The 20,792-nt window shown below is 49.0% G+C and overlaps 1 protein-coding gene across 1 annotated transcript in view; it reads right to left on the bottom strand.

The window, feature by feature from the left end:
- The window catches only part of TNK2 (tyrosine kinase non receptor 2), a 43,111-nt gene extending 32,669 nt beyond the window's left edge, over nucleotides 1-10,442 (bottom strand). The window contains exon 1 of the mRNA XM_077884121.1: nucleotides 10,138-10,442. The gene's annotated coding sequence lies outside the window, so the exon portion shown is untranslated. The remainder of the gene's footprint in view (nucleotides 1-10,137) is intronic.
- Between the last annotated feature and the right edge of the window lie 10,350 nt (nucleotides 10,443-20,792).

Below are 20,792 nucleotides of genomic sequence, written 5' to 3'. Positions count from 1 at the left end.
AGGGAGCCCGATGTGGGACTCTGGGATCACACCCTGAGTCAAAGGCAAATGCTCACACGCTGAGCCACCCAGGCGTTCCTAAGAGAAATTTTTTGAATGGCAGAAGTCTCTAGGATGGGAAGAAGAACTACAACAAAACTTTGGAAGTTGGAAAGCAGATGGGCCAGTGACAAGAGGGAGCAGACTTGAGAAAAATCATTAACTCCCAAGAGGAGAAGCAGCTGACTGACCCCAGAGAATCCTCAAATGGCCTGGGAAATGGAAGCCCCAAAAATCTATACAAGAAGTGGTGGCAGAGAAGTGCTAAAAATATAGAGTATTACTTAAAAGCTATTTAAGAAGCCATAAGACCCCCTTAGACTCCTTCCCTATTGGGTGGCTATCCCTCTACCACCCTGCAAAAGCCAGGGATTTCCCTAGAAGGGATAAATGGGACCTCTCAACTGGACTGTGGGTTTGGAGAATGGGGGGCAGGGAATGCTGGGGGAGGAGGGAGGTGTGTGCTCTATCCTAAACAAAGAAAGCACACCTAGATGTTGACATCCCAATTCCCTCCTCTACTTGCTCCTGGAACATGAAGCCAAGCTTCCACCTCTTGGTAGGAGATAAGACTATCTTGTCTGATGACTCTGACCAGGCCAAGAAAGATATAAAGATACCGACACCAGGAGTTCCCAACAAATGGCCCATCCCAGGTCACCACACAAAGAAGCTCCATCGACAAGTCTATCCAGTACTGTAGTTTCTTACCCTTTGGCTGCAAACAGATAACACAAAATTACCAGACACCCAAGGCAAGCCTCTAACATGGAAGAGAGAATGCAAAATACAAAGAAAAAAGCAACCAAGGGGAAACCAACTATGAGGGAAACTTAAGACAAAAAATACTCATTAATATATATTCAGAGAGATAAGATTTTGTATCCACAAAATAAGCACAAGACATTATTAGGGAGAAAGATCACAAACACAGTAGGTGACAGACAAAATTCAACAGATCCATCCCCACCCCACCCAGCAGAGTCTGGCCCACAGCAGGTCTCATTCATAAATATGTTAATGGATAGATGAGGTAGTGATTCTCAAGCTTTAATGCACATACAGATCACCTGGGATCTTGTTAAAATGCAGATTCAGATTCCACGGACATGGGGTAGGGCCTAAGAGTCTCCATTTCTAACAAGCTCCCAAGTGACACGTGTTGGTCCAGTAGACCTTTATAAAGCAAGGACCTTCAGGAGGTGCTCTGTGCACTGGCGATGCATTAAAATCCTCGGAGCTAGGGGAGTGTCAACGTGTAGGCGCCACTCCCGGAGGTTCTAATCAACTTGGCCGAGGTGAGACTGACGCGTCGTATCTTTAAAGCCTCTTCAGATGAATCCAGACTGGAGTTGAGAACCACTGCTCTGGAGAAAGCCTGGAATCATGCCAATCACTTGACCTGGCCAAAACAGTCCTGTTCTCACATATTCTCTCCCATTGTTGACACTGACCACTTTGCAGAAGGTCCTTCTCATCATGAACATCAGTCTCTGGGACTACTTATACTCACGATGCCTCTCAATTCTAAGTCCCATTAATGTCAGTGGATGGAGAAATCATTCCAATGAATTCCCAAGCAATTCATTCTGAGAATATTCTCCTTATTAGATGCTCACACTTATCTCAACCTTCCTAATTTCTTTTTTACTCCGGACCTTAAAACTATCAGGTTAAGCCCTTTTAGGGAGGAATTTTTTGGGGTTTTTTCGTTTGTTTTAGTGAAATGTGGGTATTTCCCTATCAAAAGTCCTAATTCATTTTCCCAATGTTTCTATTACTAAAGCTGAATTTAGGAGTTTTGTGTCTATTTCATCCTTGCCACACATGGGGTACAAAATCACATCAATAGAGAGGTGCCTGGGTGGCTCATTCGGCTAAGCATCTGCCTTTGGCTCAGGGTCATGATCTCAGAGTCCTGAGTTTGAGCCCCACATTTGGGTTCCCTGCTCAGCCAGAAGCCTGCTTCTCCCTCTCTCTCTCTCTCTCTCTCTCCTGCTCCACTCCCCCTGCTTGTGCTCTCTTTCTGTCAAATAAAGAAACAAAATCTTTAAAAATAAAATAATATCGGGCAGCCTGGGTGGCTCAGCGGTTTAGCACCGCCTTCAGCCCAGGGCGTGATCCTGGAGTCCCAAGATGGAGTCCCACATCAGGCTCCCTGCATGGAGCCTGCTTCTCCCTCTGCCTGTGTCTCTGCCTCTCTGCCTGTCCCCTTTGTGTCTCTCATGAATAAATTAAAATAATAATAATAATAATATCATTAGAAATTTACTGCTATCAAAATTGCTAAAATTACAATAGAAGGGATGGAGCATAAAGTCCAGGTCTTAAAAAAAAAAAAAAAAAAAAAAAAAAAAAAAAAAAAGTCCAGGTCTTCCAAAATAAAGAGCAAAAGACAAAAGATGGCAAACAGGAGAAAAAAAAAAAAAAAGAAATCCAGATGATCAGTGTAAGAAGGTCCAATATCTAAACAAAAGGAGCTTGGGGGAGGGGGGAATGAGGGAGGAAAAAGACCAAAATAATACAAGAAAACTTCCCAGACCTGAACTACAAGTTTCCTAACTAAAAGGGTTCACTGAGCATACAGCACAATATAAAAACAGACCCACAGTGAGCCAAATAATTAGGAAATCACTAGGAAACAGAATACTGGCGAGAAAGAGAAGATCTTACACACTCCAGAGCAAGGTAGAGGGTACCGCACAGGTCCCACACAGGATATGGAGTGACTTCAGGCTTCAGTGTTAACTCTAGAACCTAAAAGCAATAGCTTCAAGATGCCAAAGGAAAGCAATTTCCAACCTAGATCTTTATATTCAGCTGATTGAGTATCAGGCTGGCAAGGTCTCCAAATAATCTCCCATCCATACGTCCTTCACTCTCAGGAAGCTACTAAAGGACAGGCTCTACCAAAACCAAAGAGTAAACCAACAAAGGGGAAGACATGCACACAGGAGATCCAACACAGAAGAGCAGTGAAGGAGATGCTCAAAATGCTGAAAGGAAGTGCCGAGAGGACAGCTAAGCATCTGTGATAGAAAGCAACCAGACCATGTTGCTGCAGGGCACAAGGCTCTGAAGGAGACTTCTTCAGAAAAATACGTTTGATAGAACACCTAATGGAACTGACATCTTGAGAAATGTAGACAGCTACTGGAATTTGGCTAATTAAAAGATGCGCAGAAAACTAAGCAAACAAAAGCAACTCCAGGGAGAACAAAAAATTGTGCAGGACAAGAAAATTCATTACAGTTTACTACACCATAACAATATAAACATAGAGAGTAGACAGAAAGGAAAATGAGACACTTCTAGAGTGGACAGACTGAAAAATCAGAAGGGTGGCAATGAGGGAAATAAACTCAAATTCTCATCTTGGCCACGATGGAATAACGAGGATCAGATTTACTCTCCTGACTCCAACAACAACAACAGAAGATGGACAAAATATACAAAATGGTTTTGAAGACACAAGATATCAGGGAACAAAAGACAGTGACACCTATCACAAGAAGTCAGCCCTATGGTTGAGTTTCCAAGCTACAGCACAGAAAAGGGAACCAGTCAGACCCAGAAGACTACACAAATTGAGGAAATAGAGCCGAGAGTCTGGGGAGTCTCAAGGGGGCAGAGTTCACAGAACAGAGCATCAGAGAAAAGAGTACCACAGTCTGTAAAGGGACTCCTCAAGTTTTGTTTTTTTTTTTTTTTTTCAAGTATTTAACTAAACAGTAATCATCAAGTGAATGTGCAGAAATTACCCAAGGCTGGGGAAAATAACTATCTGGATTAGCAATAACAATGCCTGGTGCTCACAGGCCTGAGAAAAATGCCTGTTTCCACCAGTCAAATGGGAAAAGCTAGGCATTGGGTAGAATTCAGAGATGGGTCTTGCTTCGGCAGGAGAATTAGTAGCCCTACATTGAGCATAGTTCTGGTACTACCTAACAAGTCTTAAAAACAAAGCCTAAGATAATGAAACTGTTTCCAACTCACTGCATCCTAGAATAAAGCTCAGAAATAGTTACAGAAATACAAAAAGCACCTAGCAAAAAAATCAGGTAAAATTTACACTGTCTGGCATCCACTAAAAAATTATTAAGCATGCAAAAAAGCCAGAACTGTGACCCATAATGAGGAGATAAAGCAATTAATCAAAACCAACCTAGAGGGATCCCTGGGTGGCGCAGCGGTTTAGCGCCTGCCTTTGGCCCAGGGCGGGATCCTGGAGACCCGGGATCGAATCCCACGTCGGGCTCCCAGTGCATGGAGCCTGCTTCTCCCTCTGCCTCTCTCTCTCTCTCTCTGTGACTATCATAAATTAAAAAAAAACAAAACAAAACAAAACCAACCTAAACCTGACACAAATGTCAGAATCAGCAGACAAGGACATTAAAATAATTAAACATTTAAAAATCACTAAAATTATTACTATAAAACTGTATTACTATTAAAAAATAGGTGTGTCTGTATATGTTTTTTTTTTTTCTTTTTTAAAGTTGGCTCCATGCCCAGTGGGGAGCCCAGTGCAGGGCTTAAATTCATGACCCAGAGATCAAGACCTGAGCTGAGATCAAGAGTCCAATGCTTAACTGACTAAGCCACCCAGGCGCACCTAAAAATATACTTTTAAAAAGAGTGTAATTGGGACACCAGGGTGGCTCAGCAGTGGAGCATCTGCTTTTGGTTCAGGGTGTGATCCTAGTGATCCCAGAGTTCCAGCATCGAGTCCCACATGGGGCTCCCTGCGGGAAGCCTTCTTCTCCCTCTGCCTGTGTCTCTGCCTCTCTCTCTCTCTCTCTATCATGAATAAATAAATTAAAAAAAAAAAAAAGAAATGAAGCACTAGAAATAACTATATGGGTAAATAGTTAAGATTTTTTTTATTATTTAGATTTTTTTTTTTAAGATTTTATTTATTTATGCATGAGAGGCACAGAGAGAGAGGCAGAGACACAGGCAGAGGGAGAAGCAGGCTCCATGTAGGGAGCCCAATGTGGGACACGATCCCGGGTCTCCAGGATCAGGCCCTGGGCTGAAGGCGGCGCTAAACCGCTGAGTCACCAGGCTGCCCTATTTAGATTATTTCAAAAGATAAATTGACTGTGTAAACAAAAAAAAGATCAGTATAGTGTAGGTTTACAACATGTATAAGAGTAATTTTTGACCAGAATAGCAAAAACAGTGAAGAGAAATAAAAATATAGGTTTTTATACCATTATCTATTTATACTACTATTATTATTAAAGGATAGGTATTTATATTTGAAGGCAGACTATAAGTTAAAGAAGTATATTATGAATCCTATAGACAGTATAAGAAAACTGTCCTCATAAACATAGATGCAGGGATCCCTGGGTGGCACAGTGGTTTAGTGCCTGCCTTTGGCCCGGGGCGCGATCCTGGAGACCCGGGATCGAATCCCACGTCGGGCTCCCGGTGCATGGAGCCTGCTTCTTCCTCTGCCTGTGTCTCTGCCTCTCTCTCTCTCTCTCTGTGTGACTATCATAAATAAATAAAAAAATTTAAAAAAAAAAAAATAAACATAGATGCACTGTTAACTATGGAAACAAACTGGGAGTTGCTGGAGAGGCGGTGGGAGAGTGGACATTAAAGAGAGCGCATGATATAAGGAGCACTGGGTGTTTTATGCAACTGATAAATTACTGAACTCTACACCTGAAACTAATGATTCATTATATGTTAACTAATTGAATTTAAATAAAATAAAATAAAATAAGTGCAAAATTCTTAAATTCTCTAGCAAAGAGAATCCAACAATGCATTTAAAGAATAATACATCATGACAAAGTGGAATTTGTAAAAGAAAATCCTAGAATCACAGAAAAAAAAAAATTTTACAAAAGCAAAATAGGAATAGAGGGAGCTGCTTCAACCTGATAAAGATCACATATGAAAAATCTACAGGGACGCCTGGGTGGCTCAGTGGTTGAGCATCTGCCTTCGGCTCAGGCCGTGATCCCGGAGTTCCAGGATCGAGTCCCACATCAGGCTCCTCGCGGGGAGCCTGCTTCTCCCTCTGCCATGTCTCTGCCTGTCTCTCTGTGTCTCTCATGAATAAATAAAATCCTTAAAAAATTTTAATTAAAAACCTACAGCTAACATCACGCATAATGGTGAAAGACTAAATGTTTTCCCCTGAAGATCAGGAACAAGTAATCTTATCTTCTATTCAATCTTATACCAGAGGATATAGCCAGTGCAATTAGACAAGAAAAAGAAAGAATTATCAGGCATAAGGATCAGAAAGGAAGGGGGACCTGGGTGGCTCAGTGGTTGAGTGTCTGCCTTTGGCTCAGGTCATGATCCCAGAGTCCTGGGGTCTATTCCTGCATCCGGCTTCCTCTGGGGAGCCTGCTTCTCCCTCTGCCTATGACTCTGCCTCTGTGTCTCTCATGAATAAATAAATAAAATCTTTTTTAAAAAATCAGAAAGGAAGGAAGAAGTAAAACTGTCTTTATAGCAAATGACAAGGCAGTCTATGTATAAAATCCAATGGAAACTACAAAAAAGCTACTAGAATATATTTAGAAGGTGGTAGGATTCAAAGTCAATATACAAAAGTCGGTTGTGTTGGGCAGCCCCGGTGGCGCAGCGGTTTAGCGCCGCCTGCAGCCCAGGGCGTGATCCTGGAGACCCTGGATCGAGTCCCACATCGGGCTCCCTGCATGGAGCCTACTTCTCCCTCTGCCTGTGTCTCTGCCTCTCTCTCTGTCTCTATGAATGAATAAATAAAATCTTTTTAAAAATATCAGTTGTGTTTATATATATACTAACAGCAAACAACAGGAGATTGAAATTTTAAAAAAAGACCATTTTATAGCAGCATTACTGACAATAGCTAAAAGGTAAAAGCAACCACCACCAGATGAACAGAAAACAAAATGTGGTATATTAGTCTAAAATGGGTTTTACAACGGGTTATTAGCCTAAAAAAGAAGGAAATTCTAACACATGCTACAACATGGATGAAACTTGAATATATTATGTATGGTAAATGAAAAAAGCCAGTCACCAAAGGACAAATACTGTATGATCCTATTCCTATGAGGTATTTAGAATTCATAAAGTCAAATTCATAAAGACAAAATAGAGTGTGGTTCCAAGGGCTGGGGTGGAGGGGGAATGGAGAGCTACTGTTTAATAGGTACAGAGTTGAGACGCCTGGGTGGATCAGCGGTTGAGCATTTGCCTTTGGCTCAGGGCGTGATCCCAGCGTCCTGGGATGGGGCTCCCTGCATGGAGCCTGCTTCTCCCCCTGCCTGTGTCTCTGCCTCTCTCTGTCTCTCATGAATAAATAAATAAAATCTTTAAAAATAAATAAAATTAAAGAGACTGATCATATCAAGTGTTTACAGAGTGGATGAACTAGAACTTTTTTAAAGAGTTTATTTATTTATTTACTTTATTTATTTATTTATTTATTTATTTATTTATTTATTTATTTAAGAGAGCGAGACAGCACAAGCAGGGGGAGCAGCAAAAGGAGAGGGAGAAGCAGGCCATTATGGAGCAGGGAGCCCGACTCAGGGTCCCAGCCCACGACTCTGGAATCATGACCTGACCTGAAGGCAGACGGAGCTTAACCAACTGAGCCACCCAGGCGCCCCTGAACTAGAGCTTACTTTCTTTTTTTAAAAAGATTTTATTTATTTGACAGAGAGAGAGAGTGAGGGAGCACAAAGAGGAGGAGTGGCAGAAGGAGAGAAAGAAGCAGGTTCTCCTCTGAGCAGGGAGCCCAATGGGCACCCAATCCCAGGACCCCGCGATCATGACCTGAGCCAAGGGCAGATGCTTAACCAACTGAGCCACCCAGGTGCCCCCCTGAACTAGAACTTTCATACACAACTGGCAGGTATGGTAAAACAGTACAACCACCTTGGAAAACAGCCTGGCAATTTCTTTAAAAGTTAAATGTATCCCTACTGCATGACTCACAATTCCAGTCCTAAGGATTTACCTAAGAGAAATTAAACATGTCCATAGAAAAACTTACACATAGGTTCACAGTAATAATCCTTTGTTCGCAATAATTCTTTGTAATAACCAAACACTTAAAACAACCCATCAACAGGAAAATGGACCGACTGCGGTATATACATATAATGGAATGTTACTCAGCAATAAAGAAGAATGAGCTGTTGAAATACATAACACGAATGAATCTCAAAATGACTATGCTGAGTGAAAAAAAAGCAAGGCAGAAAAAGAGCCACACGCTGTCTGATTCCATTTACATAAAATTCCAGGTAATCTGAACTAATGTAGAGTGACAGAAAGCAGACCAGTCTGTTGTCTGGGGAAAAGGGACAGCAAAGGAAAGACACAAAAAACTCGGGGTGGGGGTGGGGGGATAATAGGTATATTCATTATGTTGATTGCGGTGGTGGTTTCCCAGATATGTACATCGATTAAAACTTATTAAACATTTTCTAATCACTGTATGTCGCCTCAATAAAGCTGTTATTAAAAACAGAAAGAATAAACACTTCGTTTTCCAGAATAAAGCACAAGGCAGAGGATACTCATGGACTCGGGGAGCAGAGGGCAAGGTCTGGGAGCACGGACACCCCCTCCCTGACGTGTGCGGCCACCAGATGCCCCAAGGGATCTGAGCCCTCTGCACTCAGGGCACCGCAGGAAAGACCAGGAGTCACTGCACAGAAACTGAAGCCCAGAGTCATTCTCTTGCCCCAGGAGGTTACACGCTAGCAAGTGGTTTAAACCCGGATCTTTGCTTCTCTTCCTCCACCACAAATTCAAAAAAGCTGATCTGCAATAGGATCAAGATGTACGCCGCGGGTTTAGAACAGGCCACTCTCTCGGCTGGAGCCAGAGAGCCAGAACCTGTCTGGCCGTCCCAGAGGAGCCAGGCATCGCGGACACAGCAGCTGAACTTCCGGCAGGAGTGTTTGGGGTGGCAGTGTGACAGGCAGGCGTGGGACGACGCTGACAGTCGGTCTGGGGTTTGCCCGAAGGAGCGGACTAACCGGCTCCTCCAGCACAGCCCAGCAGCTGAGGGCCTAGGGCTCCGCAGCCACTGCGCCCGCCCCGACAGGAGGGGGCTATTTCCACGACACAGGCTCAGACAGGGGTCCGGGGGCCAGGGACTCAGGGACCACTCCTGCAGCTGAGTCAAAGACAGGACCCAGCGGAGGCTGAGGCGGGCACCCGCCCGGTGCCAGGGAAGGGCTGAGCGCCCCTAGGAGGATGGGGTGACGGGGCCAAGCAAGCCCTCCGGGCCAAGCACGAGCAGGCCTGGCGCCCAGGCCTCGGGGGAGTCAGCAAGAAGCCAGGTCGTCCCCAGCCCTGCACCCCCCACCTCTAGGCCGGGCTGGGGCTGGCCCGCACTGGCACAGAAGCCACCGCACTGCCCAGCCGTGGGCCCACCTCCTCCGGGCCACGCAGGATGCCCAGAGCTCAGCAGCACAGACACCCCATGCTCAGCCGCCGCTTTCGGGGTGGGGGCCCTGAGAGCCGCAGCAGCAGGAGGCGTCACCAGTACTTCTGCCCTCTGCCCCTCCTCACCCTTGGCCCTGGACCCTGGGCTATTAAGCAGCTGGGACCAGAAGGTGTGACTGGAGGTCAGGCTCAAGTGCTCAGGTCACCAGCCGCCACCCTCCTGTCACCCCGGGTCACGCGGCTAGTAGGGCTACTAGATAAGGTCCCCGCGGAGCGATGCGGCCCCTTCCCTTTTACGGAGTGTGTTTTGAAGACCTGAGGAGACCTGTGCTGGTTGCACCCGCCCAGCCCGGGCCTGGAGGCGCCCCACCGACAGGGGCGAGGGGGGGGGGCACTGCCTCCTCTGCGGCCTCCCGCCCAGGCCCGGCAGCCACCCAGCAAGTCTCAACTCCAGTCTAGACTCCAGGAAATGCCCCATCACTCCGGTGGGCACTGCCCGCTGTCGGGGGAGGGGTCCTGTCTGGCCGTTGGAAACCGCTCGCTCCCTCCGTCCCTCCCTCCCTCCCTCCCTCGCCAGGTGCAAACCGGAGCGCGGGCCGCCCTCTCCCGCAACAGCTGCAGCCCCCGCTTCCGCACACCCCGCGTCTCGCGCCGAGGGCCACGGGCTCTCCTTACCTGCTGCCCTGGGCCGCCTCCCTGCAGACGCAGCTTCGCTGGGGTCCGGGCCGCGGCGGTCGCCGACGATCCCGGGCGGCGGCTCCCGCGCTCCGACCCCCGCGCCCCTACATCGCGCGCCCGCCGCGGCCCTGGGAGCGCCTCCGCGCGGGGCAGCCGGCCTGGGCGTCACCACCTCCGCCTCCGCCGGCGCCTCCGCGGCCTGAGCCCCTCAGGGGGGCCCCCTCCGCGCCGGGCCCCCTCCTCCGCCCCCAGGTGCGTCTCCTGCACGGCGCGCACCGCCTGCCCCTCCTGCACCCCGGGCAGCCAGTTTGCTTCCTGCACCCCCAGGCGCCCCTCCCCCTCGGGCCCCCGGGGCCCCACGGGCCGGGCCCTGCCCGCGACCTCGAGCCCCCCGCGGCAGCGCTCCCAGGACGGCGCCCCGCGCTCCGCGGAACTTTCGGGCCCCTCCGCGCGCGCCCACGGGCGGTCTCCGAGCTCGGCGAGCGGCCCGGGCTGCTGCGAACGCCGGCGGCCGCCCTCCCCCTGCTCCTGCACCCCGGCGCGGGCCTCCCCGCGCTCCTGCACAGCGGGGCTGCCCCCGCCCTCCTCCTGGTGCTGCCCGCGGGGCCCCAGCCCCTCCTCCTGCGCCACCGGCCAGCCCGCCGAGCCGGCCCACCGCGCCGGGCGCCCGCAGCCCGCGCCGTCCGACGGGCCCCACCCGCCCCCCGGGCTGGGCTCGCGGCCGCGGCCGCCCCGCTCCTGCACCCCCGGGCCCACCCCGCCCTCCTCCTGCACGGCCGGCCCCGCGCCCCCCTGCTCCTCCACGCCGAGCCGCAGCCCGCGGAGCTGCTGCGGGCCCCAGCTCAGGCGCCCGACCCGCTGCGGCCGCTGCTCCGGCAGCGCGGGGCTCAGCCCGCCGCGCTCCTCCTGCGCCGCCCCGCGCGCTCGCCTGCCCCCGAGAGGCCGCGCGGTCCCGCCCCTCCAGATGGTGCCGCCCCCGCCGCCCCCCGCCCAGCCCCGCCCCGCCCCTCCCCGCCGAGCCCCGCCGAGGCCGCCGAGGCCGCCGCGGGCCGGCGCCCCCGCTCCTCCGCCCCCGCCGCGCCCCGCGCCCCGCGCCCGGCGCCCCGCGCCCCGCAGGTGCAGCGGCCCCGCGCGCCCGCCCGAGTTCCCGGAGCCCGCCTGCGCCTGCGCCTGCGCCGTCCGGGGGGCGTGGCCCGCGGCTGGCCCCGCCCCTTAGGGGGCCGGGCCTCGCTGGCTCCTCCCCTCGCCTCTCGCGGGTGGAGGGGAGGGCGGGGGGCCGCCACCCACCCCCCTGCTTCACTGGGGGGCTCCCCACCCCAGGCCCACCTTGAGAGGAGAGATGGAGCCGACGGCAGGGGGGTCACCCTGAGGCCGTGCCCTCGCCCCGGCTCCGTGAAGGAGCACTGAAACAGGAGTCTCCAACTCTCAGCAGCAGCAGCAGCAGCAGCTCCACCGCGCTGACCTCCCATGGGACACTGTAAAGAGCCCCTTCCAGCTGGTCTCAGCTGCTGTGTTTCTGAAACGGAGAGGTTGATTGGAAAGTCTCCAAGGCCACAGTCAGGGGAGTGTTTGTTTGCAGACAGGGACTCAAGTCCTCAATCTCTCTGCGAGAACCACCCCCCCCCCCCAAGGCCTGGAAACCTGGGACACCTCCATCCTTTCCCTGGGATCAAAGGAGGACATTTCAGCCCGGGACAGGTGGTTTTAGGCCGCTGACACTTCCTTCTGGGAACGCAGGCGGAAAAACGTCCCTTCCTCCCTCTTGGGTGCTCTCCTCCCTGCACCCACAAGGAAGGAGAGAATTCAGAGCTCCCAGGGACCCCACAGCCCTCAGACCAGATCCTAGCTAGTTGAAGGCAGCCTTAGCCACGGCGCCTAGAACCCTGTTACCGACTACCTCATCCATATAATGGGCACAATAATAAAACAAGTCCAGAGAGAACTGTCCCAAGGATAGGACATCAAAGAACTGTGTAAGGATGGCGCTTAGAGCACCCCTGCTGTCCAGCATTGGGCCCAAGGGCCCTGGCCAGAAGGCAGTAGGGCAGTGAAAAGAGAATGGGTTCCAGGCACCTGTGAGGGTCGGGACTGGTGGATTTGGGTCATGGTGTCTTGCCCTGTGAGGTAGGCAGGGCCACTTTCCACTAAATCGCTTTTTTTTTTTTTAAGATTTATTTATTTATTTTTGAGACAGAGTAGAGCATGCGCAGAGGGAGGGGCGAAGGGAGAGGGAGAGAATCTCAAGCCCACTCCCCACTGAGCGCACAGCCCAAGGCAAGGCTCAATCGCATGATGCCGAGATCCTGACCTGAGCTGAAATCAAGGGTTGGACAGTTAACTGACTAAGCCCCCCAAGTGCCCCTCCACTGAATTATTTGATAATAGTATGTGGAGCAGCTTTCCTTAGTCAGGAAGCGGGAGCCACCAAGCAGGGGGTGAACATGCCCTGCCTGGCCCAACAGAGGGTCCAGGGCGGCCAGGACAGACTCCACCTCTGGGTACAGCCTCCTTCCCCCTGTTGCCTGCTTTCAGGGGAGAAAGCCGACAGGAGGGCATCCCAGAGAGTCCCCTCCCAAGCTCCTTGACACTCCCTCAGTGAGGCCCATTGCTAAGGTTTCCTGTGGGTAAGAGCCTGCTTGGCATGTATTCTCATCTAACTGCCACCACAATCGAATGAGGTACACATCACCATCCTCATTTTATTTATTTATTTTTAAATTTTTATTTATTTATGATAGTCACACAGAGAGAGAGAGAGAGAGAGGCAGAGACACAGGCAGAGGAAGAAGCAGGCTCCACGCACCGGGAGCCCGACGTGGGATTCGATCCCGGGTCTCCAGGATCACGCCCTGGGCCAAAGGCAGGCGCCAAACCGCTGCACCACCCAGGGATCCCACCATCCTCATTTTAAAGATGGACTTGACATTGTTAAGTAACTTGCTCAGGGTCATACAGCTGGTGGTATTAAAGCCAGGATTCAGATCCAGTTTTTGACTCCAACGTCTCCTCTGAACCATGAACACACAGGAAAGCAATGCCAAACCCAGGAGCCTCACCTTGGGATGCATCGGGTCTGACTAGATTTGGGGGGTCAAGAGATGCAAACAACTGATTTGGAGCAAGCTTTCTGCCTGTAAATCCAGCTCCAAATCAAACAAAGCAAGAGGTCAAAGCACTTGCATCCTGGTTGGTCCCGCCAGGTGTTTTTCTTAGGGAGGCCAGCTCTGATTCCTCTGCCTCCCGTCCAGGCGCCCACAAGAGCCAGAGCCATGCCTATTACATCCCTAGTGCAAGGTTATCTGGAGCTTTAGTTTCACAGAAAAGAGGTCTGCTCCTTTCCCCCAGCCTGCCCCACCTCCTAGACCTGTCTCCACCAGCGCTCTGAGCACCGGGGGCTGTGCTGAGAGGTCTCTAAGGCCGTCTGTCTCCTCCTCTGCATTGCCCTTCGAATCCAGTACGGGTAACCTGGAGCCCCCGAGTGAGGCTGCTCTGCCCCTAGGGAGCTGCCAGCACGGGGGAGGAAATGAGACACAGGCCTGAGCATAAAGCCCAGGAGCTCCAGCAGGTGCCGCGGGGATAAGCCCCAACCCGCTAACGTGCCTGTACCAGTCTCTTCCCAGATCTGGAACTTGAGGAGAGTTGCCCACAGCAGACTGACTGCAGGGAGCAGGCCTTGCCAGGTCTAGTTCTAAGTGGAGGCGGACCAAGCTGCTTGAGGGAGGCTGGTGGGTGCCCTTAAGAATCTCCACTGTGGGTAGCCCGGGTGGCGCAGCGGTTTAGCGCCTGCCTTTGGCCCAGGGCCTGATCCTGGAGACCTGGGATCGAGTTGCATGTTAGGCTCCCTGCATGGAGCCTGCTTCTCCCTCTGCCTGTGTCTTTTCCTCTCTCTCTCTCTCTCTCTCTCTCTCTCTGTCTCTCATGAATAAATAAATAAAATCTTAAAAAAAAAAAAAAAGCCCCAGTCTGGTGACCTGGCCCAATGGATGCCATTAAAAAAAAAAAAAAAAAAAAAAAGAATCTCCACGTGAGATGGCTGCACTGCGGGGTATATGGGAGGGCAAGGAAGCAACTGTGGGGTGCTGAGGGCCACCTGGCTCATACCTGCAAACAGGTGCTCAGCCAAGAATGGTGGATAACGCTGAGTGCGCTGAAGGGTTTTTGTTCTTTAAATAGAGCAATATTATTTTAAGATTTTTATTTTTTTTATTCATGAGAGACAGAGACACAGGCAGAGGGAGAAGCAGGCTCCATGCAGGGAGCCCGATCGATGACTCAATCCCGAGACCCCAGGATCATGCCCTGGGCCGAAGGCAGATCTCAACCGCTGAGCCACCCAGGCGTCCCAACTTCTACAGTTTCTATGCTCAGCTTCCCCCTACCTGGGTCTTCTACATTTTGAATAGCAAGGCTTTGGACTCAGATTGTTCATAATGCCGCACACAGAAATCACATGAAAAGCTTTTATTTATTTTTTTTTAAAGATTTTATTTATTTATTCATGAGAGAGAGAGAGAGAGGCAGAGACACAGGCAGAGGGAGAAGCAGGCTCCCTGCGGGGAGCGAGCATCATGGGACTCCCAGGGAATGGGATCCTGCCTTGGGCCCGAGGCAGGTGCTCCACCCCTGAACCACTGGGGCGCCTGAGAAGCTTTTCAAAACACTGATGCCCGGGGGCGCCTGGCTGGCTGCAGCACTGAGCATGTGACTCTTGATCACAGGGTCAAGAATTCTAGCCCCACACTGGGTGTGGAGCCTACTTAAAATAAAAAACAAAAATAAAACTCTGATACCCAGGCTCACACCACCCCCCCCCCCACCCCCGCCACCGGGAATCACTGCATTAGGATCCTGGGTGAGGCTCACACAGCTACCCAGGTGACCCCCGCAGGCAAGCGGGGATGGCAGGGGCCAGGTCCCCTGTGCAGCGCAGGGCCTGGAACAGCCCCAGTGAAGGGGAGCGGGGAGGGAGCTGGGGGGTCCCCGTCTGGCATACGAGCAAACGGTCCAGTTTAACATCTGTTAGTCCAAAGGGGCCGGCTGGTACAGGGGAGGCGGCGGGGGTCATTTCCAGGGGGCCCCCGGGGCTGAGAGCACCCCACGCATATGGCCCCCGGCAGCGTGGCTCCCAGGCCTCGGGGAAGCAGGGGCGCACGGGAATCTGCGGCCGGGCCTCCCCGGGATTGGCCGCACTAACCCCGGGCTCCCCTTAGCGGCAAGGTCTTACCCCCTCCAGGTGCTCTCCTTCCCTTGGGGGCCCCTGCGGGCTCGCCCGGCCCAGGGCATGACCCCGGGGTCACGGTCAGTCCCTCATTGCTCCTCCCGCAGGAGCCTGCTCCTCCCTCTGCCTGGCTCGTCCTCTCCCTGTGTCTCAGGAGCAAATAAATAAAATCTTTTAAACATAAAAATAAAACCTCTCCCCACTGGTAGTATAGACCCAGCACAGTCCTTTGCCGCCTGTTCCTTTCTGCCCCTCCCTGCGCCGACGATGGCCATCCCGGAGAAGGCCCTAGAAGCCCCTGAGGCCCTAGAAGCCCCTGAGACAGCCCCAGCTTGGCAAGCTCGTGTGCACTCACGCACACGCCTCACACGCGTTGGAGTGGCGAGGCCTGCGGTAGAGCCTCCTGCCTCAGTGCCCGGAGCCTCGGGAGCGCCCAGGGGTGCTCTCTGGCTCCCAGACACTGGGACTCAGCCGGCCCATCTGAGGAAGTGGCAAGGAGTCCAGCTCCGTCCCTTACTCCCCGGGCTCCTCCTGCATGCCCAGAGGGCAGCCCCGGGTCTTTGGTCCCCCAGCACCCTCTGCAGACCCCAACCCCTGCAGGGGCCCACCCTCCTGCCTCCTCTCCTAGCTTCCGCTCATCGCCCCATCAGTGCCCTTACGAGGACCTGAGCCCAAGGCCACCTTCCCCACACCGTTTCTTCATTTATGACCAGCAACTTTGAAATGCTGCGTATGGAACTCTGCATTCACGTCCCTGTGGGGCGGAACAAACCCTTTCATGGGGCGGGCCTCTAGCCCCCTTCCTGGGAGACTGCGAGAACTGGACGCGATGATACTGTGATAGCTGGATCCCCTTGAATGGCGTTTTACCCTAAATGTCCTTTCACGACCTTACCCACTTCAGTCTCTTTGCCTCCCTGTTAATTCTTTGTTCATTTTTCTCAAACACCTGTTAATCACGTTACTCCCTTACTCAAGAACTTTTCATTGCTCCCCAGTTCCTCCTAAGTAGTCTGCAAATCACAGCAGGTGATTTTCATGTATATAGACAGGATCTTGCTGGGTACACTGACTTTTTTTTTAAGATTTTAATTATTCATGAGACAGAGAGAGACAGAGAGAGAGAGAGAGAGAGGCAGAGACACAGGCAGAGGGAGAAGCAGGCCCCACCCAGGGAGCCCGACCTGGGACTCTATCCGGGGTCTCCAGGATCAGGCCCTGGGCTGAAGGTGGTGCTAAACTGCTGAGCCACCCTGGCTGCCCTATACACTGATTTTATTAACCCTACATTCTTGGAATAAATCTTACTTGGGTTATTTTTTTATACATTGTTGTTTTTGATTTGCTAGCATTGTTGAGGATTTTTGCATTTATATTCATTATATTGTCTTGTAACTATTGGTCTATAGTTTTTGTAATGTCTATTAGGCTTTGGTACATTGTATTAGCCTCAACAGTTTCCTTCCTGTTTTCTGAAAAAGTTTTAAGATCCGTGGTATTCCTTCCTTGAATGTTTGGTAGAATTTACCAGTGAAACAGAGTAATTTTGTTTTTGGAAAGTTCTGATACATTTCTTTGGTATAGTCATTCAAACTTCCTGATTTTTGTGTTAGTTTTGGAAAGCGGAATTGTAAATAAATTTCTCAACTTTGTGTAAGTGGTCTAATTTGTGGGCATAAAGTTGCTCATGGTATACCTTTATTCTCCTTTAATGTCCATAGGACTTGCGATAATTTCTTTTTCATTCCTGATGTTGGTGATTGTTTCATACATTTTTCTTGATCAGTCTAGGGGCTTTTTGGTTGTACTTCTCATTCAAAAAAATCAGACTTTTGGCTTTGTTACCTATTGTCTGATTTCTACTTTATTGATTTTTGCTATTATATTTCCTTTTTTTCCCTTTCATTTGGGCATCCTTTTTCTTTCTCTAACTTGTTAACGTGAAAACTGAGGTCATTGATTTTAGATGCTTCTTTTCTAATATTTAACTCTACATTTCTCTCTAAGCCATGACTAATAGGACTTTCTACAGTGATGTAAATATTCTATTTTTGCTGTCCACTACAGTGGCCGCTAGCCATATGTGCCTACTGGGCACTTGAAATGTGCCCAGTCTGAAGAATTGGAACTTTTAACTCTAAATTTAATCACATGCCTAGTGGCTACTGCATTAAGCAGTGCATCTTTAAGCACTGTTTTACCCGCATCCACAAATTTTATATGATCATTAAATTCAAATTTGCCTAATTCCTCTCGTGATTTTATCTTTGACCCATAAAGTACTTACAAATACGTAACTTGATTTCATGATGTTCTGGGGTTTCCTGGATATCTTGTGACTGATTTTTCACTCCACTGTGGTCAGAGAATACAAGTGTATAATTTTAAAACCTTCATTAACACTTGCTTTACAGCCCAGACTATGTTCTATCATGCATACATGAAAAAAAAATATCTTGCAGTTGTTGGAGGTAGTGTTCCATAAATGTAGATTGAGGTGGCTGATAAAGTGGTCTAAATCTTTTGTCTTGATTTGTCTAATAATTCTGTTGACTGCTAAGTGGGTGTTAAAAGTCTACTATAGGGAATCCCAGGGTGGCTAAGCGGCTTTGTGCCTGCCTTCAGCCCAGGGCATGATCCTGGGGACCCGGGATCGAGTCCCACATCCGGCTCCCTGCATGGAGCCTGCTTCTCCCTCTGTCTGTGTCTTTGCTTCTCTGTCTCTCATGAATAAATAAAATCTTAAAAAAAAAAAAAAAAAAAAAACCTACTATAGCAGGGTGCTAACTGGCTCAGTCAGTACAGCATGTGACTCGATCTTAAGGACATGAATTCAACCCCCACATTGGGTGTGGAGGCTATTTAAAAAAATTTTTTTAATCTATAGCAAAATTGTCAGTTTCTTCCTTCAATTCTTACACTTTTTATTCATGTATTTTAAGGCTGTTAGGCACATATTCATACTATCTTCCTGATGAACTGTCCGTTTTATCAATATGAAATGTTCCTAAGTTTTACCTATGGCAATAATCTTTGTATTGAAGTCTGTTTTTTAAGATTTTATTTATTCATGAGAGACAGAGGCAGAGGGAGAGGCAGGCTCCACGCAGGGAGCCCGACGTGGGACTCGATCCCGGGTCCCTAGGATCAGGCCCTGGGCTGGAGGCAGCGCTAAAACACTGAGCCACCCGGGCTGCCCCTTGAAGTTTGTTTTTTCTGGGATGTAATATAGCCACTCCAGTCTAATGCTAATTTGCATGTTCTATTTTTTTCCATCTTTGACTTTAGACTCATCTGTGTCTGTAAAGTTTCTTATAGGGGTCACCTGGGTGGCTCAGCCGTTGAGCCTCTGCCTTCAGCTCAGGTCATGATCCCACGGACCTGGGATCAAGTCCCACATCAGGCTCCCCGCCGGAGCCTGCTTCTCCCTCTAGGTTTCTACCTCTGTGTCTCTCATGAATAAAATCTTTAAAAAAAAGTTTCTTATAGGCAGCATATAAATGAGTTTCTCCCCTAACCCACTGTCAGTCTTTTAATTAAATGTTAATAGGTCAATGTGTTAATTATTGATATGGTTGGACTTTGGCATACCATTATTCAGTTGGTTGGTCTCCTCTTTTTGTTTCTGCCTAACACTTCAGGTTTTACTCCAGTGTTTGCCTTTGTTTTTAAAGCCCTTGGGTATTTTTTCCCCTATTTTAACCAGTTTATCATTATAAGCAATGGCAGAGTTGGGTTGTAGGGCTTACATCGTGATAGTGGAACCAAACCACCCATGTGTGCTTTTATGAAGGTTTCATGGACATTCTCACGAATGCATAGACTACTTTAAAAGTATACACAAGAAATTGGGGGTTGTGAATTCGGGGAGAAATTGTGAAAAACAAGAGGGAAAACTTACCTTTCAATACAGACCATCCCTCTGTACTTTGACCAGTAGTATGTATGTATTTTCAAAAAAGGGTATTAACTAGTCAAAGTAGTTCCATGTGGGATGGACTAAACAGTAGGTAAAGGACAGATGTAGCAAACAGCAAAGGCTCTAACCTCATCACTTAGAAAAGTAAATCTACTGGTAGTCACAAGAAAGATAACAGTATCTGAAGTGTGATATTCCAAGTGAAAGTCTATCTTGCGGATAAGCACATCTTTAAATATTTGTTTAGGTCTGCCTCCTGGCCCACCATTTTTCACATAGGCACCTTCCCCTGTAGAATCCAGCAGTTTAGCTATCGTTATGCTTCTCTGCAAGGGTATGCATGCAGCTACTCATTCTCACGGGAAAATCTGGGCAATCAAAAAGCTTCCCTATTCTAGTGGGGGCAACTCCTGCAATCCTACTGAAGAGTCCTGGCTGGCACTTGTAGTGATGAGATTAAATCATATAATGGCTTTTTTGGTAACTGTATAGTAGAAAGCCTATATTAAAAAAAAAAAAAGCCAAAAACCTTAACAATCATGCCTTTTGCTATAGCAGCAGTGTCTGTTAAGTCGCTATGGAGATCTTGAAATGTGGGTATTCCAAATTGAGCTGTAAGTACAATGGATTTTGAAGCATTACCCTGAAAAGAGGAATATAAACTATTTTGACATTAATTTTTAATGGATACATGTTGAAATGATAGTATTTTGGATATATGGAGTTATATATAGAAAAATCTCACTGTTTCTTTTTAGTTTTTTAATGTGGCTATAAGGACATTTCACAGCTCATATTTCTGGGGGGAGAATCTTAACTAGAGTATTCCTAACAAAAACTCATGACCAGTTGGACATCCACGTGTAAAAAAATCTATACAGACTATAATACCCTTTACAAAAATGAGTTCAAATGTAAAATGCAAAACTTACTGCTTCTCCCTCTGCCTGTGTCTCTGCCTCTCTCTCTCTCTCTCTATCTGTGACTATCATAAATAAATAAAAATTTAAAAAAAAAAAAAAAAAAAAAAAGGATCCCTGGGTGGCGCAGCGGTTTGGCGCCTGCCTTTGGCCCAGGGCGCGATCCTGGAGACCCGGGATCAAATCCCACGTCGGGCTCCCGGTGCATGGAGCCTGCTTCTCCCTCTGCCTGTGTCTCTGCCTCTCTCTCTCTCTCTCTCTATCTGTGACTATCATAAATAAATAAAAATTTAAAAAAAAAAATGCAAAACTTACAAAGGCATCGTCAAGAGAATAAGAAACCAAACCACAGACCAGGTGAAAATATTTGCAAAACACATTATCTGACAAATGAGTTATCCAAAATATACAAAAAGTTCTTAAAGCAATAAAATGAATCTAATTAGAAAGAGGCAAAAGACCTGAACAGACACCTCAAAGATATACACTTGATAAACATGAAAAGATGCTTAACATAATGCCAACAGCAAAATGGAAATTAAAACAATGTATCACTACACACCTATTAGAATAGTCAAAACCCCAAACGCTTGAC

This window comes from Canis aureus, chromosome 35 (genome assembly GCF_053574225.1).
Source record: "Canis aureus isolate CA01 chromosome 35, VMU_Caureus_v.1.0, whole genome shotgun sequence".
NCBI classification, from domain to species: domain Eukaryota; kingdom Metazoa; phylum Chordata; class Mammalia; order Carnivora; family Canidae; genus Canis; species Canis aureus.
Note: the sequence above shows the minus strand (reverse complement) of the source record. Positions and strands in the feature narration are given on the sequence as shown.